Source organism: Rhea americana, unplaced genomic scaffold (genome assembly GCF_003343005.1).
Source record: "Rhea americana isolate MKP2758 unplaced genomic scaffold, rheAme1 scaffold_143, whole genome shotgun sequence".
In the NCBI taxonomy this organism is placed as follows: domain Eukaryota; kingdom Metazoa; phylum Chordata; class Aves; order Rheiformes; family Rheidae; genus Rhea; species Rhea americana.
Window position 1 is genome coordinate 1,874,408 of NW_028185517.1, and position 13,476 is coordinate 1,887,883.

At 43.9% G+C, this 13,476-nt stretch overlaps 1 protein-coding gene across 2 annotated transcripts in view; it reads right to left on the reverse strand.

The window, feature by feature from the left end:
- The window catches only part of ENO1 (enolase 1), a 273,184-nt gene that overhangs the window by 163,142 nt on the left and 96,566 nt on the right, over positions 1 to 13,476 (reverse strand). The window lies entirely within an intron of this gene.

Here is a 13,476-nt window from a genome sequence, read left to right on the forward strand (position 1 = left end):
ATATATATATATATCTGTGGTGTATGTATAAGAACCATGTTTTAAACAGCTGCTGTAGGGTACCTTTTTTAAAAAATAAACTACTTGCATAGTATATTTTTTAAAGCACAGAATTGGTGCCAAGACTGGGTGGGGTCTGTTGTGCCCCCTTTTTTAATCTTGTATAATTTTTTTTAACATAGAGGTTTGTACTAGTTTCTGTTACAGGGTGGGACACAAGTTGCACAASAAAATTCAGTGTATATGGAACCCTACTTGGTTGCCTTCAACTTGAACCAGTGTCTTCCGTTAACTCCAGGGAAGTATCTGTGTTCTTCCCACTTCTAATGCTCTTTGCGCTTTCTTGTCTCCGTCTCCTCTCACTTCCCTAGTGTGTTGCTTTGTACAGTTTTAAATTCTCACTTTCTATTTTATGGCTGTAGATAACATTCAGTAACCTAATAAACTTTAATAAATATTACTTGGTGCTGTTTTTTATATGCATGACATGATCAGACCTCCTTACTACCTGTGTGCTAGGCTTACTCCAGAGAACCCATCCCAAACAGGTTAAGCAAAGAGGGTTAGCTTTGTCCTGAGTTAAGAGTAACAATTCAAAGCCGACCTTTAAGAGCTAGATACAGGAGGAGGGTGAGCAGTAGCTTTCACTACAAGTGGTGGGGTGTGGGAACCTGAGGTCTTGCACATCTGCCACTGGTGGCTGGAAATGGCACCTCTGGACATAACCAGATGAAACCTGCAGCTAGGTTAAGCCTCTCCAAACTGACTAAAGGTGAGATGGSTTTGTACTCTCCAGTTACGGCGAAGTCTCTAACTCTTCCTCTCCTTGCTTGCTTTTCTGCCTTCCCTGCAGCTCCCAACTTGGGTGTGAAAAGCAAATGATTTCATCAGTTCAAACACTACAATGTGAGGCTCAACTCAAGCTCAGAAGTATGCTTGTAAGCTGCCTATGAGCTGGGTGAGGACAGTTGGCTGTGGGGGTTGGGTTTTGTTCCTGTTTGAGTGGTTTCTTGTCTTTATCTCCATCAGGGCAAGGATTTTCAAATTTTAAAGGACTTTACCTCCTTTGAGGACAGCTGTTCATGAATGCTAATCTAAACAGCCAGCATGCTTAACAGTTAGCGGTGTTTCGTTTTGCTGCAGGTAGAGAAAACTTTTTTTCCTGCCTGTATGTAGGCAAATTTAGCTTCCCCTTAACTGCCAGAGAAAGGTTACCTCTGAGCTGGGAGTGTAGCTGGAGCCAGGGGTGCTGGGAGAGCAGCAGGCTGGGCCTGGGGAGGGCCCACAAGGTGGGGCGGGAGCAAAAGACTGAGAAGTTAGTTCATGCTCAGCTCCAGACACCCAAACAGGCTTGTGTTCCAGCTGCATGGAATATTTGAAATAAATGACCTGCTTGGGTCTGGGAGTTTGCAGTGTTTATGTACAGTGCCATGGTGACGACGGAGGAAGTCATGAGAYGAGGACTGGACCTGGTGGAATCAACAAATGATATCACAGATTAGCAAGTSCTAATGAATCAGTGGCTCTGTGCTTCCCCTGCTATTGCCTGTGTTCAGGCACTGGCATGTAGCAGGCAGACCTGCTCCCTTCTCTGAGTAGCTTTAAAAATCACAAGTCCTACTTGTATCAGGGTCTCCTTGAAATCCAACCCTCTTATGCTRGCCAGCATCTCTCCCTGCTGTTGCCAACTAATGTTAGAGCATGTGGAACTACTCCTCTACATTTTATAGGAGGTTTCTGGCCTTGATAGTTTGGCTGCTTTGCCTTGCTAGGGATACARAAGTGAGGTGGCAATTCTGCAGAGATTCAGGTACCCTGATGCTCTGGACAGGCAGTGGGGGTGGCTTTTGTTCCTTCCTGATAGTTGACGATTTGGTAATTTGAGTCTAAAAAAATTTGTAAGAGGGAAGTTTTCACTGAAGGCCTTTGATAGGTGATAAGAAAATAAGTCATAATACTTAGTAGTCTTGCCACAATTCCTTTTGAAAGAAAAGACTGTTTTGTGTGCAAGTTATATTTCTGTGCAGCATACTTGGGCCAATGAATGTTCCTACTGTGGATTTTGGCCAAAGCAATGGCAATGTCAGCAAGGCAGAAAAACCTGGGGGCAAAAGGGACTGTTCCCAACCCTCTCCTTTACCTGCAGAACTGAGGCGATTTGCTAATAAAATGATTTGTCTGAGGTAAAGTAACTTGCCTAACAGCACCTAGATATCAGTCCAGATCTCTCAAGTTTGGACTTGGTACCAGCATAAGACAATCTACCCTTTCCTACTGCCTGAGATGTGCAAACTAGGATTTACATCATGCTTCTAAGAACCTATTTTGGCAGTTGTGTTTTTTCTACTGAGTAAGTGAATCTGTTCTTAAGACAATCATGAAAAACATTTCCTATTATGTYCCCTCTCTTCTCTCCTATATACTTCCTATGCAGAGCTAATGTTGATCTTATGCCAAAGATGAAGCTGCATTTGACTGGAAAGGGATATACTTAGTGATTTATTTAGTTAAGCTTATTAAAATTAAAAGCCTAACCCAAACCTAACTTTCCTTGGCACAAAAACAATATTGAAGGGAGCAAAACTCATCTTACGCTTGTACAAAACACACTGGAGCACTGATCCTGTCCTTGCGCATGTTTTGATTTGAGACCATTGCAGGCTTGTCTGCCCTTCAGACAGAAAACTATTTGAAGCAGCTGCCAGATGTTTTGTCTGACTTATGTTTTACAACTTGCTTACTGCTTAGTAATGCTCTTCCCATCAGCCGTTCAAGCTGCCCTTGTGCATTCTGTTCCTACGGCATCTCCACACTCGTTTCCTGCCGCTTCCCCCCGGTTGCATACACATGTAGCATGGGGGAGATACAAGCCCAAACACTTTATGCAAAGGTTTGGTATTGCATGTCTGCTGTGCAGTCTGCTGGCCTCATCTGGGACCTTTTCTGGGACTAGCACAGACCAGCCGCATTCCTCTGCTCACATGTTGCTGTAGTCTAGAGAAGTTAAGGTGGTTTACAGTCTCATGTAAAAGCAGCTGGGGCTTGCACAAACMGCATTGTGTGGATTGAGCCCTCATTTAAAAACTTTACAGTAAATGGCCATCGCTCATGGCTTCCGTAGCCTCTCTGATTAGCTGCAGATTAGATGAGGCCAACAGCTCGTGCCCCGGGGAAGCCTCGCYGTGCAATGGCCCAGAAATAGATACTGCTTCTGGATAGCCGTCAAGAGAATACCTTGTCTSTCCTGAGGGACTCCAAAATGCCTACAGGAATCTTTCCATGTTCCCTCTCGGAACCTTTTGCTAAGCCATTAACTATTATTTAGCAGGACCTAGCAGAATTTTACTGTCTGAAACCTGCATAAGCAAACACACTCTCCAATTTATTATTACAAAGGGCACACAGGCAGGCACGAAACACCTGCCTAAACTGGCATCTGGCCAGGACACAGGTGTTGCTCTTTTTTCCTTTTCCTTTACAAAAAAATGCAGAGGGCTCCCCACAGCTGACCTGCTGAACTCTTTGTTCTCCAGCTTTTCCCAGAGCAAGCACCTTTGAGAGTACAAGACTTTTTCATGTGCTAGGCAAGTGGTTCATTGATCTGGAARGTAAAGTGCCACCTACTGAATCAGTACCTTAATTTCCTGTAACAGGCTGGATGCTTCCTTTGGAAGAGGACCACCATATTGATATGGTCTGTTCCTACTTAATTTGAGGTTCAAGAAAGGGAGAGTTGAGGAGTAACAGCTGTTACTCCTGAATACAATCTGTATTTTTCAAACTGTCTAGACACCTGGGTGGGTTGCACACATTTCCAGCAGAGCTAGTTAATCATGTCAAACTTTTTCTTTCTATAGAGGCCTTTTTTGTTTTCTTTTGTTTAATGAGCTATATGGAAACCCAAGGGAAGACATGAACTCAAACAGACAAGTGGGGAAATTTGATCCCTAAGGCTGAGATTTGACATTCTTCATTTTCAACTGATCTAGATAGTGCATAAATTTCAGGATTTGAGAAGTTATTGGCTGTGCTTTGATAACAACACTCTGACACAGTAATCTCTTAAAACAGCAAGATGTATTAACGTATCATATTTGGTCTCTGTGAAATGCTAATTAATGAAAAGACTATTTGAACGACTGCACAATAGGAAATTACAGCGGTGAAAATGAGGTTTGCAGAATGTTGGAAATTAAGTTTTTAATTGATTTGGTAATGGAAAAGGTAGAAGAACGAGTACTGTGAGTCCTTGTGATGCATCCTTCTCAGACAAACATAGAAGTTTTTAATGTTCTCACAGATGCCAACCATCTATTCCAAAGTGCAATGCTGTGCAATAAAATCTTTCTTATTAGAAGGGAAAGAAGGTGGATTTTGATACATAATTCAAAATTTTTGTTTGCATTAAAAATAGTCAGAAAAACAGAAATAATCCCAAGGTCTGAATGGGAGACGGACATTCCTGGATAAGAACCCATGCTAAGTGGCAGCATTCTGGAGTTAGGGCACTCTTGAGATGGGCCTGCAAGTCCACAGGCAAGAAATGCCTCAGAGRATGCCTAACTTTAGAGCAAGAAACTTGTGTCACATACACTTCAGATTTATATTTTCTAGGTTTTATGTCTGTATTTGTTAACTGTGTTTCAAACTTTGTAATCAAGACCATATCTGGCCTTCACTAGAATAAACTTATTTTCCTCTTTAGGGTTGCCTAGTATTAGAACTGATCCCAAGTACATTTTCACAAGCACAAGATACATATGTTTCTTGAGGAACAGCAAATGCAATAAAGTAGGAATATAATWAAATAAATTAGGAAAAGGCTTTTGACATATTAATCTATTACCAGACGCATTTGGCAAGTTTCAGGATCAACCTTGGGAAATTGAAGAGGAAAGGATTTGGCCTAGCGGCTGGTTCAGTGCTTTGATCATAGCCTCCGCTTTYTTATGAAGGTTGGTGGATACAAGCTGACAACTGAAGCTAAACCTGCAACCTTGGGGCACCTGAAACTGCTCATGGGGTAACTGAGCAACAGTTACAGTGGGTTTGTTTGGTTGTTTTCCTGATGGTCAGCAGCTCCAAATGGTGCAAGATGCAGAGTGAGAGATGTAGCGCGCTGCAGACTGCTCTCAGTTTGTAAAGCCTCTCAGATACCTTTTTTGCCAAGTTCTCTTGGAGGAATATTGTGTAATCAAACCGGGTTGCATGTAAAAACACACTTGTGTACGTCCAGGCACGCAGGGTATTGCCAAAGTGGACAGACTGTCCTACTTGTGCCTGCCAGAAAAGTTGTGTTTTGTCCAGCGGAAAAGAAAACATCCTTTTCTCTTTGTGCTTTGGAATTTATCTCTTCGGACCCTGATCTCATTAGCAGTGTTTCCACACTATGACAAGTTTGGCCGTCTTGGGTCAGAACCATAGTCCAGCAAATTGAGTCTTCCARCGGTAGCCAACAGTCAACAGTTCTCCACAGAAAGTGGTTGCAAAGGATGCAGTTCACAGCCCCTCTGGTAATACGGCAAATTCTTCGAAGATTGCAGAAAGTTTGCAAAGCAAAGCAAGCAGATCATTATTGTGTAATATCTAGTCTGGTGTTAGCTGTGTGCTAGTTGTTCTTTCCACTACAGAAGATAGTCTCTGCTTCTAAACAAAGTAGGACTTGTGCAAGTCATCTCAGCTCCCTGATTTATGAAATTACACCTCAGGTATAAAATTAGACTACTCCTCCTTTAACTCAGGGAGCTGAGATGACTTGCACAAGGCTGTTCATCTGGAAATCAAACAGTTTGCTTCAGATGCACTCCCCAAACCCATCTTTCCTTCCAGACTGTCAAATATATTTGGAGAGGTTGGTTTTTCAAGAACCTGGCAGCTGAATAGAGTGACATTTTTGTTGTACTTTGATTTATGCCCTGGTCCTATTCCACACTGACCTTGTGTTTCCTTCTTTACTGCCTGTATTAGATTAAAATGGCAGATTCCCTTGGACTATGTCTTAAAACAAGGCTACAGTTAGCAATTGGTAGTTTTATTAAATATGCCCCATGTTCTACATCCACATTTARGGGCTGTCAAAATGGCTGTATGAGAAAAATCCACAGCAGACACTAGTGAAGCAAAATAAAAAGTCTTACCATTTGTTCTCAGCTTCAGGACCATAGCAACAAGGGCTGTTTCTCCCCTCATAGATCTCTGGGCCAATACACTTTTGAACTGCTCAGAACTTCTGCCAATCATCCTTAGACCAACTCTTGCCCCTGCCAACTCAAGTCAATTCATGGCCTGCCTGGTATTGCCAGGCAGCTGCTGTACAAAATCACAAGGTGACTCCATCAGACTCTGTTTATACACTCCCCTGGGTAATGATGCACTGCTTGTTCAAGGCAGGGAGCAGACAGAGCCCAAAAGTTTGTTTGCTCTTTCCCAGCTTAGCTCCATATCTGGAAACCTCCTAAATTTTGTGAACTGGCAGCAAAAAATGAGTGCAGTGTGAAGGTCGGACAGATGAGGTGGTCCTGCAACAGAAATATTCCAAGTGTGGCAGGCACTGAACATCATTGCCTGGCAGAGCCTCAATGGCAGCAAAAGGACAGATCAAGGGCTCCTGCTATCCATTTTCTCTGCTTTTATTTTCTGCTGTAAGCAGAAGCAAAATGATTGTTAGAGATAACAACATGACATTTTGCTGCAGGTGTGACATCCCAAGTCTCTTGCATGAAAACAAAGCAGCTCCCAAATCCTGGCCTTTTCTTGGAAGGGTAAAAGCTGTCCCTGCCTAATCCTCCTTTTCAGTTGAGTGACTAGTTTTTTCAGCAGCTACCTTGTGGGTGCATTTTTAGACAGMCAAGTAAAGGTGGGGAGAAAAGGAAGCAAAAGGAGACGCTTTCCTGAAGCCAAGTTGTTTTTCAGAGGGGGCTGGGGGAGGTTCCTGGGAGATGGAAGTTGTTTTGTTTTGTTTTCTGAGAAAACTTCTCCATAGCCAAGACAAACAAAGATGCCTGCTCTAGACCTTGTTACCTTTGGTCTCTTTGGACCCTGTGTCAGTTTCCAAATTATTTTTATGAACTGTTTAATCTCAGGGCTTTTATTTCCCCTGTAAATAAATGATATTTCAAATTCCAGGACAGCTTCAGATACTAATACCAGCTGTCTAGACAAAGAGCGGCCCACGGACATGACCATAAATAAAGATAGTCTTGAGACTTTGGATTTTTTTTCTTCCTTCCCTTGTCAAGTGGCAAGAGAGGCTTGCTGTGTGAAGGCAGACGCAGCATGGTTCTCACCTCCTTTGCCATCTCTTGGAGAGGACTGGAGCTGTCTGGGGCCATGCCCAGGGGTGTTGCATGTCTTAAAAGTGCTTTGTATCTCTTGATATTAATAGTTTCCAGATAATGAACCAGATTACATAGCACAGCTCCTAGGTTTTACAGAGGCGTGATGGAAATGTTTGTAAGCCTCTCGTGCTTCTACAGGTCTTTCAAATGGCTCTTCCCGTAGTAAGAGGAAAGCAGCTTCTGTTCTTCATTATGGTTGTGCAGAGTCACTGTGCAGCGTTCTCCACAGCCCGTAACTCCTGAGCTTTGGGTGGACCCAAGGGAGAACATGGGGCCTTAGCCAGCGACATGTTAAGACCTGCATTGATTAATTGTGGGGATTAACAACCTTTATAAAATGTGGACATGTAGTTCAGAATGCCAAGGGAAATGCTGCATTTCTCCCCTTTTGTCAACCTTTTCCATGCACCTGGCTTGCATCTTGCTCCCCTTATTCACACTATTGAGCAATATTAGCAGCAGCATCTTTCACTGAGTTTTTCAAGCAGGTTGCAATCAGTAAAGAATTATTCTCTAGATCTACTGTCCAGCCTCACAAATTGTTAGTAAGATTTGTCTGTTTTGGAGCAGGAAAACTATGAAAGAGAACAAATCAAAAGACTAAATTAGACTCTCAACAGTCTGTGACACAGAAAGGAAACAGGACCAAGGAATTCTGGACTGTTCTCCCTTTGTAGACATGATCTCTCTGACATCCAGGGCTGTCTTGTTAAATTTACTTTTCTTATGTGACTTGAGGAAGTGATACTCACTTGCTTAAGCATGCACTGCTATTTTCCTAATAGCTGAACTGATGCCAAAGTGCACTGTAGACTGAAGAAACAGATCACTTATTCCTGCCGTGTTGCTGCACCTGTTAATAACATTCTTTCACATGCTCCTAGGATGCCTGTCCATGGCTTTTCTGCAGGCCACACTGAGCCTGTCACAGAGTGATGTAGACATGCACATTTCCAGCTGACTTTTAGGTGTTCCACCTACTTTTTTAATGCTGCATTGCATAAGCAAAGAAGGCAGGAGTGAAAGGAGAAGACTGTAAAGGATTGAGAAACACTTGTAGGTTTGTCTGATAGCCTGTTGGCCTATACTGCACGTGCTGCCACAGGCCACTGTTGTCAGTATCTTGTTGCAAAGTAAATTCTTTTTTTTACCCTTTAATTGTATGTTTTCTACTTTTAGTTAAAGACAGACATTTGAAGCTGTCCCCATGAGTCCCACTTTTTTGAGCCTGCTATGAAGCCTTGGTAAACATTTTCCAGTGGGATCAGACAGGGTTTTGGTACAGCCATGGCTCTTGTGCTTCTAGGAAGGGATCATAGCCAACTTCCCAAAAAAACATGTTCTCAAGACATCTGATGTGAGAGTTCAGTGCTAACAGTCAACAGGAGGGCTGCCTAGAACAAAGATATAGAGCTGGCGAGAGCTGAGCCCCTAGAAGAACATGTTACATAAATATTATCACAGAGCAATCCTCTACAGTAACAGCTCCCACTCGAGGGCTGCCTGCACATTAAGAACCACAGCACTTAAGAAGAAAAAGGAATAAGAAACTAGGAGTATACAAGTCCTGATTATTGGACAGTCAAGGTGCAATTCTTCAGGTTTCATATAGCAAACAGATTTCTGGCAAGGAGACGCATATGTGTGTGACTTAAATCGCTTACAAATATATGTACATGTACTCTCAGCTGTTCACCAATAAAAATGATATTCTCTAGCTGTTTGGCAGCAGAGTTGATTTATGTTCTTCATTTCAAGTTGGGGAGATATGCATGAGCCTATGAGTGAGAAGTGATGTCTATGTCAGTGCATTAAGGTCCTGTCTTCTTTTTATTTGGCTCTGCTTTCTAGAAATTATATGCCTGGCTCAGTAGAGACCACCCAAGATACCTCACAGATCTCAGTTTGAGTGCCACACAGAACCCCTCTCTTATAGCTGCCCACCTGATTCTGCCACCTATTTCTCATCAACAATCTTGGACACTGCTTATGCTGCAGAAAGATCTCCTTGCAGCAGTCTTGATACACACGTACCAGCCCAGCTGCAGAAGCATCTAACACCTGCCARGGTCCTGAGGTTGCAGTAGAGAAGTGCACACTACTGATTCCCTTTCCATTTGTCCATTTGTATGAATAAGACAATGAAAAACACAACTGAAGCTGCAACTTTCTTTTCCACGATTCAGTATCTTCTGCGGCACCTCCTTGTGCTAGACTCTGTGCACTAAGAAACTACCTTTATTTTGTGTGAAGGGRGTAGAGATGGAAGAGAAGGAAAATGAAATTACCATTAAAAAGTACAATTAGTTGTGAATTCTACATATTTCTATACCCTTCTTATCATTGTCAACAGGCTTGTGGGTAATGGGTGTTTAAAATAACTTTTCACCTCTCAGATAAATGCACTTTACAAGTAGGTGTTATATACACAATGAAAATAACTGCTTGATATTTTTTGCTTCTCCAAAATCTTTRAATTTTCTATTCTAATATGAACACACAGCAATCACTTCTTGCCTGTCAGTAACAACTGCTTCTGCCCCAAAATTTCCTGGGAATATCTTGCATTATCTGTAAGAATATTCCTTTTTGAGACAGTAATAGTTGTGTCCACTGAGAATGATCTTGCTGTTTGGTGCTGTTTGCACCAAAGTCTTATTGACTGAGGCAGGAGCAGCCAAATCTCCAACCGGATCCACACASTGACTGCCAGACAACTGAGCCCATGGAATGAACAGCCTAACTATAGTTCTTGCAGTGTAGAAAATGGGTGTGCTGGAGAAGATATCCCTGGGGAGGAGTACGATAGCTTAAATCACCTGAAGAGGGGTCTTTTTAGATTTTCACAGCCGAGAGCATTATGCAGAGTGTCAGGGCCTTAGGACACCACTTTTTGTTCCAGGACCTGAATAGATTTTCCCAGAAGGCCTCTTAAAGAAGGAATAGTCAGGCAGAAACCATTTTAAAGGAACATCTCTCTCTGTCCTCACACCCAGTGATGACTCATACRGCCTCTGCTACTCTGTGTGGAAGGAATGGAATTTATTGCTTGCCTCTGGAAGACAGGGCTGAAGGGAGACCAGGCCAGGAGCCAGAGTGGCATCCGCTTGGAAACTGCAGYGCTCTGAAGCAGACAAGATACTTATGCATAGAACACATTCTCTTCAGATCTGAGATAGTAGCTGTATTTCATAAAAAACAGATGAGCAAGGCTATAGTAAAGAGCCTGACTACTCACACAAACAAAGGCATATGACATGTGCCTGMATATCAGTAAGATGAGGTCTTGCCTTACAATTTTAAGGACAATTGTAATTAGGAATGGGCTTATGCTAAATCCCATTGATGTCAGTGGCAAAGCTTGCATCGATTCAATGATCTCAGTGTTTGGCTTCCTTTGGCCTCAATTCAGAGACATGCTTAAGCGTGTGCTTATGTGCTCCGGTTTCAGTACCTGCTCTGATTTAAGCATTCACATAGGTAACCTCCTTGAAGAACACCTGAGTTAAGTCTGTCTTTCCTTAYCACTAGTTCAAAGCTAATTTCCCTGAAGGGAGACTAAAGGCCAGGAAAAAAAAGAAGGAAAATCACAAAGGTTAACAAAATTTCAGTGAATTGCTCTTCTCCTGATGAATAAATGGACAATTATGTACTATAGAGGAAAAAAGGTTAAAATTTTTATGTTCTCTTTTGTTTATATTTGGAGAGTTGTGCTCATRTAATTGTGTTAAACATTAATATCTTTTCAAAAGAAGCAAAATGATACAGTTTGATGTTTCTTGACCAAAAAGAAATTTAGAACTCTCATTTTGTGGGAAATGTTCAACATTTCAACATTCTTTTCCAATACTGTCATTTTTAAGAAATCCCCAAATTCCTGCTCCCCACCAGCCTTTCTGGCCAGCAGTAGTAGACACAATGCCAAAACTCAGCAGAAACAGTGTCTTTTCACACCGTGTGCACACCATGTATACAAAGCCTGCTCTCTGTTTTTAGTTGACTTTTCAAGAGAACCTACATCTTTCCCACCATTTCATTTCCACAGGTTCTCCAAAGGCCTGGGGTGTTCCAGGCTTGCTGTGAGCCAAAGCAACCATAAATCAGCCATGACAAGAAGTTCCCTTCTCTGTGCTATTTTCCCAAGACAGCATTTTGAGGAGCATAATGTTTGCATTCTGTATGCCATTCACCATTGGCCTGTTTAGAGTCCTTTCTTCGGGGCTACAGTCTCAAGGAGTTTTTTAAACAACCATTCTAAGGAAAAGCCTTATATATTTCATGTGTACTCATTGAGCCTGCTCTGGCACCACATAGGGAAGTGGTGCTGTGATGTGAGGGCAGTGGTGCACATGATAGAGCACAGCTCTTAGCACTGTTTTGCTGTGGTCTTTATTAGGATACAAAATCTAGGACTTAGAATGCATTTTTTTTTTCACTAGAGTTGCTGGTGTTGGGGCCAGGAAAAAGATTTTAACTTCTCTTCCCACTTAGAAAGAAAAGCCTGGAAGCTGAGGAGGGTGTTTGCTTCTGTCCTGATAGGAAATTGTCTGCCCCTCTTACCTTTCCAGAAGGTGCTGGCAGGGAGTAGAAAAAGTATGGAGGTTAGGAAGGGGCTGTTATGGTTTCTAGGAGCTGGTGTGCTGGTGTGACCAGGGTAGTGGCCAACTGGTGACCCCACAAGGCAAATTTCTCTAGGTGCAGGAGTAATGAAATATAAGTGTCCTACCATGGGATGCGATGCTTCTGCCGAAAAGAGAGTCTGTCTCAGGGCTGCCTGGTGCACACTTCTCCCACTGAGTTCTCCTGTTGTGTCGAGGGTATGCATCCCTCTCCAGGCATCAGATGAGCTCTGCTGGTTTTCCTCTAGGAAGGTGAGGCGAGACTGGCCAGGAAGCTGGTGCCATTACAACTGTCTCAGGAATTTCCCCATTCCCCTAGCAGCCAGGGCAGAGGAATGGGGGAGGCAGGGGGAAAGGGCAGATGGATTTTCCAGGTAACAGCTGGTGAAAGAGGGACGACGGAGTCTCGCTAAGAACAATGGGTTTGTTTTTGAGCTGCTTGTCAGGAACTGACCTCTTTTCCCTCTCATCCTCTGAGCAAGTGATCCTTAGGGTCCTTGTTTTCTGCCTGCCCTCCCTCCCTGAGRTGACTCTTTCCTCTCACTCGGCGCAGTGACGCACACAGTGTCCACCAGGTCCCCCTGACGTCAACGCCTCGAGGCTAGGTCCTAGCTGATGTCTCTTTGGGTGTTGAAAGACTGTCAGGGTGGAATTGCAGAGGCCAGGTTATATTAACTCCCCTCTTAAAAGCTGTGCTCCACCAGCCTCCTCTTGCAGGCAACCGAAGGCTTTTGGCAGGTACAGTGGCTGCGTGAGGGTGGATGCATTTAATTCCCTTTCCTCCCCAACCTGARCACTTTCTGCAGGCAGGCATGCTTAGGCGGTCAGTTATCGCTGGTGTCGCAAGGCAAGGAGGTGCAGCGCTTGCTTAAGATCTGATGAAGAAAAATGCAAGTACAAGCTTGGTGGGGAGGATACAGCTGCATCCTCTTGAGCGTACAGGCTGTAGCGGATACGGCCCTCCCTGTCAGGGACCTGTTGCTGTTCCACTGGCTGCTTTCTCCGGAAGCTTTAGCCATGATACACCCACTAGGAATGAATGTTGCTCACAGCATCTGTCATCAAAATATAACTCGAACCCACAGTCACAGCATGTCCCATACCCAGACTGCTCTGCAGAAGGAATAAAGCGTGGCGGGGGGATGCAAGCCAACAGCTGGCTTCAGGCTCTGCTGGTCACACAGACCGGCCGCGCAAGATCTGAGGAGGGTCTGACACTGCGCTCACTATCGTGGTGTCCACCGTAAGCCAGCTTGCGGACACGCTGTTCCAACGCGCCATTCTGCGTCCCAAGAGCAAGCCAGGCTGGGCTGTCACTGCTGCGGGATTTCAACGCTTTACGTGGGTATCACACAAGCCTCACTGTGCTGGCTGCCAGCCCAGTAACAGCGCTCCGTCGCACGAGTCCTACGGGCAGAGCAGCCGCTGCCGCATCGACGTGACGCCGGTCCACGCCGCGGATGCGCCAGAGGCCTGCCTCCAGGACCGCGCCGCCGCGACTCCTCCTCCGCCGCGCCCGC